This window comes from Mytilus trossulus, unplaced genomic scaffold (genome assembly GCF_036588685.1).
Source record: "Mytilus trossulus isolate FHL-02 unplaced genomic scaffold, PNRI_Mtr1.1.1.hap1 h1tg000128l__unscaffolded, whole genome shotgun sequence".
Lineage (NCBI taxonomy): Eukaryota > Metazoa > Mollusca > Bivalvia > Mytilida > Mytilidae > Mytilus > Mytilus trossulus.
Window position 1 is genome coordinate 903,769 of NW_026963301.1, and position 7,740 is coordinate 911,508.

General features: G+C 30.8%; 1 long non-coding RNA gene across 1 annotated transcript; it reads right to left on the bottom strand.

The window, feature by feature from the left end:
• Positions 1 to 1,763: 1,763 nt before the first annotated feature.
• LOC134700192 (uncharacterized) lies at positions 1,764 to 6,215 on the bottom strand. The gene is made up of 6 exons (XR_010103803.1): positions 6,197 to 6,215; positions 5,221 to 5,247; positions 4,384 to 4,419; positions 3,211 to 3,246; positions 2,891 to 2,926; positions 1,764 to 1,792 (listed from the first exon to the last, which is right to left on the bottom strand). It is a non-coding gene; the product is annotated as an uncharacterized LOC134700192 (long non-coding RNA).
• Between the last annotated feature and the right edge of the window lie 1,525 nt (positions 6,216 to 7,740).

Below are 7,740 nucleotides of genomic sequence, written 5' to 3' on the forward strand. Positions count from 1 at the left end.
TTGGAACTCAATAAACATCAAATACAGACCATATTGTCTTTCATGAGTGTTCTTTTCCATATGATCCTTTCAGATGAAAAGTCAAATGATCGATCAAAATATTATCAAGCTTTCGATTTTTGTAACACAGTGTCAATATCACTGCTGATTATTTTCATTATTTAGTAGTCGCACTTAAACACGTTAAATAACATATCTTATCATGAAACAATATATGAAAATAAATGAATATATATAAACATAAGAAGACTTGGTATGAGCCAACTTTACACAAGAGATTATGTGACACAGAGATCAACAACTATTTTTACGTGTACGTCACCGTACTTACTTCAACAATGAGCAAAGTTCATACTGCATAGTCAACTTAAAAATGCTCCAAAATGTAAAACAATTCAAACAAACAAAAAAAAATCCACCTAAATAGTTTATAAAATAATGAACATAAAAATATGTATATAATTCCACCACTGAATTACTGGTCTCTATCAGCTTAAATATATCAATGTTGCGCAACTTCAAATTTATGATTAAGCAAAAGTAGGAATGTAAAAAACTTTTATAAATTGAAGTCACAGCGAAAATATGCCATACAAATACGTACCATCCCGTCCGTCTCTGCCATATCTTCCTGACAATGTAAAATGAGACTTTAGGTAAAGTTAATAACAAAAACAAGAATGCCTCGTTTCCGAAACAAAAGCGTTATCTGTAAATTTTGTAATCGTAAAACTAGGGCCTTGTTGGTTTTTTTTTTAAGTTGAATAAAATGTAAGTGTTCCAGGTGATAGAGTGTTTGCAGTGTTTAGTCGCCTTCAAATAGAATTGACAAATGACCAATGTTTTACATTTTAAAAAAAGGGTATTTTTGTTGAGGCTGTTACTATTTTATCGTCGTTACTCGTTATACACAGTTTTTAAAAGTTAAGTCGCTTTTTGTGGTCGTGACTAATGAAATATACAACATGCATCTGATAATCATTTGTATATTCAATTAATTCCTAAGTCGTTATTACATGTATATCATTGTTATTTCATTTATATCTTTTTATTAAAACTGATCGTCCTGGACATGACGAAAATACTTGCCACTGGATGTTAATAAAACGCAATTAATCAGTGATCAACCTGACAATTGAAAATATCATGTAAACGTAAAAAGTTAGAAATATTACCCTGTGGTCCCTGATAACCTGAAATAAAGAAAGGAGCATCAAATTATCTTATGATATAAAATATATTCATTGTCACCAAATGACAAGGAGACCGTCTTATATTTTGGTGATTTGTTTAAGTAGAGTTGATAATTGCAAGCCTATGCGTACAATGATTATATCAGGTAACACGCTACCAATTTAAATTTTTAATAGCCATGCATATAATAAGTACATTATGAGGTTAAAATCTAACAGATTGATACCCATACAATACTACATTGATTTTTGAATAGATCAATAAAACAGTTTGTTGAAAATTAGACTGATTCTCTGTCCTTTATCTGTTTGGCTTTGTGATACCCGTATGTTGCAAGGGGGAGGACCAGCCTAGTTGAAAATATACTCAATTGGACGCGAATAGTTCTGATTTAAATAGTAAAAGAGATACTTGACTAAGTCAAATAACCGATTCATTTGTTTTTGTTCAAGACAAGAGCACATTGGAAAAAATGAAATCACAAAAATATCAAACTGAAGGTCACTAATCACGTATTTAAATATGCCTAGAAAAGGAGAATATAAATGTTGTACATTTTATTTTTACCTACCTCTTTCTCCTTTGGCTCCTTTCTGTCCTACAATTATACAGATATAATGATCATTTCGAATAGTTTTGTTAATAAATGCATTTTCTTTGATTAAAACTTCATATCAACTTATATTTAAATGACAAGCTTCTGACTTGTATATTGCCAGAGTATTGTAGTTAAATGAACAAGGATGACATCGACGTTCGACGACTCATATCTAAATCTGCACTAGTAACCTCATTATGCAATGAACAAATCATAAAGACTAAATATTTTTTTCCAAAACTGCAGACAATATTATACTATACAATGCATATGAGATCAAATAAGATAGTTCGGTGTGTAATGGAAGCTATAATGAATATAAAATGCCATAAGTATATGAAGTTGCAAGTTACTAGTTGAGATTTAAGATGCCTTTACGCACACCAAACAACAAATAAATTGAGAATACTGCTAAAGATTCAAACTGTTTGTAGTTATGCGCAGGCCCCGTCAGATTCACACACTCTATTGATTTGGATTTTACAGTACTCACTTAAAAGGGTTGTATAGTTTGTAAACTGTTAACTCGGCTTATATTACAATTTGAATAATTCACATACATTTTGTGTAATAATGAAAATGAATATAGAAAGGACATCGCGTCTTTTTTATAAACTAATCAATCTACTTAACAATCTTGTTTTGAAAACGGAGATCATGTTTCTTTCATATCCGAATTCAATGTAACATAAGGATAACTCAAGTTTGTTAACGATCAATATTGTTTGAAATCAATCAACATCTGTTTAACGGTGAAGCATTATATCATTGTCCTATCTAAGGAGGCTCTTTATTTTATCAACAGTAACGTAAAGATATATATTTGTATTAGTTGATCACCCTACAAAATACTAAAGGTCAAACTTTATTTCATCAAACATGTCAAATGTATCTTTACTAAACTTAGCATGATTACAAATGTGTACGCTAGACAACTTAAAATTGAATACTAAATACCCTGATGAGTATTTAGTATTCTTTTTTGTTTTGTTTACCGTACACCTTTGCTATCATGCTCAGTTTAGTAAATACACATTTGACATGTTTGATTAGAGAGTATGTCCTTATGGCTCAAATATTGTTTACTGTTTTACCTACCGATATTTCCTTTGTCACCCTTATCTCCTTTTGATCCTGAAATTATATAACTTATATGTGTAGGACGAATTATTTAATTATAATAAGTTGCAAGTATAATGCGTTCGATTAAAATTAGTCTGCCTCTCAGCGTAGCCGAAATAAATTCTTCAAAAGCATCGTTAAATCTGATTCTTTTTATTTCCTTTCAAGTTGACTTTTTCTACGAGTGCAATTTGAAATCTTACAAAATTCCTATACATGTGTTTTGTTTAAGGAAAATGTTCCTTAATTTCTGAAATCAAATAAAGTTCAAATAATAACAAAATATGAGTACATACCAGTCATGCCCTTTGGTCCTGTTGGTCCTTTAGGGCCTAAAATACAAAACATATATCGTACCGTAATACATGTATTCGTATAAAGTATCTATAATAACGTTTAGTAATGAACGTGTGTCTCATTTCCTTAAGAGATTGAGCCAGATGCATCCTATGGATTAGATCAAAAGTTACAGTATTGCCCAACTAGCAATCGGGCTGTATGCAATGTTAACTGAGTTCGTAGTACAATTCACAATAAAAAAATAAGATACTAACAGAAAAATTCTGTTAAAATAAGTTGATTTTAAACGGTAAAAAAATAAAAACAACCTTAACATTATTCCAAGAAATAGTTCACCGCAACGAAGATTACGCAGATCTCTATTCTTTCGTCTAACATGTTTAACGACCAAACAGTCCTTTAACATTCGTTTGATGTTTTTTTATTGCTTAAATAATGATGATATTTGTGTTTAGATGTTCTTCCATTTATCTTCTGGAATGAAAGGATTTATACTGAGACTCATGTTCGATTGATCGCAATAAAAACTATGGAGGAATGTATGCAGCCTCTGGTAACCACCTTGATAATACACCTATAACTTATTTTAGCCTGATACAACACAACACAAAATAATATCGTGGCTCTGATCAAACGGTTGTATAATGAACTCATTCTATATGAGACTGTCATTAAAGTGAGAGGATTAGCGCTATAGAACCAGGTTTATTCCACCATTTTCTATATTTGAAAATGCCTGAACCAAGTCAGGAATATGACAGTTCTTGTCCATTTGTTTTTTATGCGTTTTGTTATTTTTGCCATGTGATTATGGACTTTCCGAATTGGTTTTCCTCTGAGTTCAGTATTTTTGTGATTTTCCTCTGAGTTCAGTATTTTTGTGATTTTCCTTTTTTCTATACGCCATCATTACAACTCCTGCTGAGGACGATATTTGTTTCCTAACCTACATCGGACATGATAAGTTCCTAGTGTGTCGGTGAGCAAATGTGTGTTAATAATAAACTCATCGAAGACAATACATTGTACCATATTTATATATGAGGTTAGAATAAGAAAAGGAAAAAAGGGCAAAAATGTGAATTCTTTGATTAGTCAAACACTTTTTTCGTATCGCATTAAAGTTTAAGGTTATAAACTACATTTACATGTCTATACTGTTTTCTTACCGTCATTTCCTTTTTCACCTTTAGGTCCTTTCTCTCCTAGCGATACAAAGATAGTATGGTTAAAACAAAACAAATTATTTATAAACGTATTACCAAAAATGTGTATAAACTTAAATTAAATCTTTACTGTCAGACTCCTTCTGCTTCTAGATGTTTTTTTTTCATATTTCAAATGATGAACGAACAATAAATGATATATGCAGCATTACCCGATATACTGCTCGTTTGATTATCTCATGAATATAGATAAGCACATTCATTTAATTAGATGGGGTTTAAAATGGTAGTATGTGCCAAATTCTTTCAATCTTTTAGGATCGTGTTAAAACAGCTGAACTTCAGATCGAACTGTGCAATGTTAGTGTTAAGATGACTTGAAGCGACGATTCGAAACAATACGCCAATCACACTAAATGCAAATCACAAAAACTACTGATCGTATTTTCTACATTTTGGCCAGATATTAATTTAGATAGATGTGATTTTGTTGAGCATAATTTTAGATTAAAACGTATCATGATCGATCCTTATGCATTAAGGTTTTAGTTTTAAGTACTACTGTTTATGGTCTACAAACTCATTACGTGTTACTCTAATTATATCGTAGTTGTACATTTACTTAGAACAAAAAGTACTAGATCTGATCAAAAGCAATATTCGTAAACATTGGGGAAAAACAAATACAGGCGTTTTGTCTATTTGCTAAAGACTAATCATTATTTAAAAACTTTAAAATCATGATTCAAATTATTTTTGAATGTAGCTTATTTTCGTAAAATTGTCGTTAAGCGATATGTGAACCTAGAAAATAATCTTGTATTTTAATAAAGAACTTACCATCAGCCCCATCGCTGGCATCATTTCCTGCAAATTGAAATCCATATTTAAAAATATGTAAATAATGTATACAACTTTTTGCTGTGAAATTGTTATATTATATGATATTTCGGTTTCGTTTTTAAAAATACTTAAAGTATATGTATAAATCGGATAAGATATGATATCGACGATGTATCTGAAAACCATTAGTGCACAAATTTATAAATTGATAGTTAAATACCATTTTAGTGCAAAAAGAGGAGCAAAATATACCAGAGGGACAGTCAAACGCATATATAGAAAATAAACTGACAATGCCATGGCTAAAAATGAAAAAAAGCAAACAGACAAATGATAGTTCACATGAAAAAAAAAGCAAACTTAAGACTAAGCAACACGAACACGGCTACAAACTGGGGATAATCTCAGGTGCCCGGGAGGGTAATCAGATCCTGCTCCACATATGGCACCCGTTTAGTTTTCCTTGATCAAATATTCGACAAGGTTTTTACAGTGACAGATTGAAAATAGCAATAGTTGGACACAATAGCTTATGATGAAATAGAAACAATTAAAACAGATTTCTTCCGATTTGATTTATTTTAATCACCAAAATTGCATAGATATGACTATGAATGCTCAATGTAAAAGTACTTATATCTCTTCCCCGTTATGAGGATGAATACATCAAAAGAGGAGTAATTGTCGACTAGGAGCATCCTATATTAATTTTTTTAACTTATCTGGCAATTTTGTGGATCATATAGTTTGTATAGTTTTGAGTAGACTTTGATAATCTTGATTATTATTCTCAAATTTTTATCATTCTTAAAAAATTCGAGTCATTTTCGGTTGATACTTTTGCTTACAAAATGCAGTTAATTACATTTTAATCGTGTAATAGTATCAAAATACCAACATCAATTATATCTGGTTTCTGAAACGTGATACCTTGACAAAAAGCATGTTCACGGAAATAAGTAAAGAACATTACCAAATGGTCCTGGCATTCCTGAAAAAGAGAAAGCAGTAATTGATATGATTTATACAAATAAACTCATTATAGTTTGTATTTCTATAAATATATATAGTTTGCATTTCTATAAATATATATAGTTTGCATTTCTATAAATATCTACAATCAATTTCTCGGAGACACTCCTTTTACGGCTAAATCTGTACCACTTATACTATGAAGTTTTGAAAAAAAAAACTTCTAGAATGGAACGTTTATATGCACTTCTATTTTTTTCAAAGTTCAAAATATAGGGCTGTGCGGCATATTTCAACATCTATGTGCCCCGAACTTCTTCGAGTTAAATATTTACACTAAAATTAATTACTGCCCCAACCTAGAATTAAGGGCTCCCTTAGATTTCAGTAATACTAAAATGCATATGCTTATTTACTGGTAACATTCCTAAGTTATGTTTCTACGAAAGGAAACATATAGATCATATCTGGGAACCAGTACATACCGAATTGATAATGAATAGTATATTTCTCTCCAAAAGAGGCGTGGTTTGTGAAACAGTTGTATTTACAACGTGCAACCGAAAGATACCAGACATTTAATGAAAGTATGAATTGTTCAGAACAATTGCATGAAATCGTCATGTGTTTTGATGATTTACATTAATACTTATGTCTGCAACTGTTAATATGAACTATCCTTTCACAAACATTGTTTTATGATTTTACAAATCGACAGCTGACATTGCCGATGTCTTTACATTGATTTAAGACGACGCAGTATGGGTGCAAATGAGACAACTTTCCATCTAATACCATGATTTAAATTTTAATGAACTGACAACAAGGAAGGTTGCAGAGTAAGTGAATTAGACATTCGGCTTTATAACAATTTGTTCTAATAGCATTTTAAATGAAGATTTACTTTTAAAAAATGTAATTAAGACTCATTAGTTACGCTCAAATGCTGTAGATTGTTTTACTTACCCTGAGCACCTAGTTCTCCCAGTTCTCCTTTCGGTCCTAAAAGTATATCGATAATATTGTAAGAACGAAATATCATGATCTTAAATACAATTTTTAGAAACTCATTTCCTTTTAAATACAATTTACATGACATTTAATTATGAACTTGAATGTTAATAACTGTTGACGAATTTATTTATATTTCCATACTGCGTGAAATCAATGCAACAATTTCCTTTCAAAAGTTATTTCAACTGATCAGGCGAAGACATATTTTAATTAGCATAAGGTCAGTCTTTTTAAAGATGTGTGTGATAAGGATGATTGCTGTTAAAATTATTATTGAATTCTTATCACCTATTAGCGATTAGTGTCACAAAACGCATATCACAAGAACTGAGTGTATGATACGGGACGAATAACTGGACATTTCATTGATGAGTTTATCCCAAAACTCCTGTCGATGGACTGGTTTGAAATAAACGAGCTTCTTAAACCCTGCCCAGTCAAGTGAAATAAATCGAGTAATATCTGCGTCATAAGACAACGTTCAAATGACTTTGATATATTTTTATAAGGCATATTCATGATATTAATATC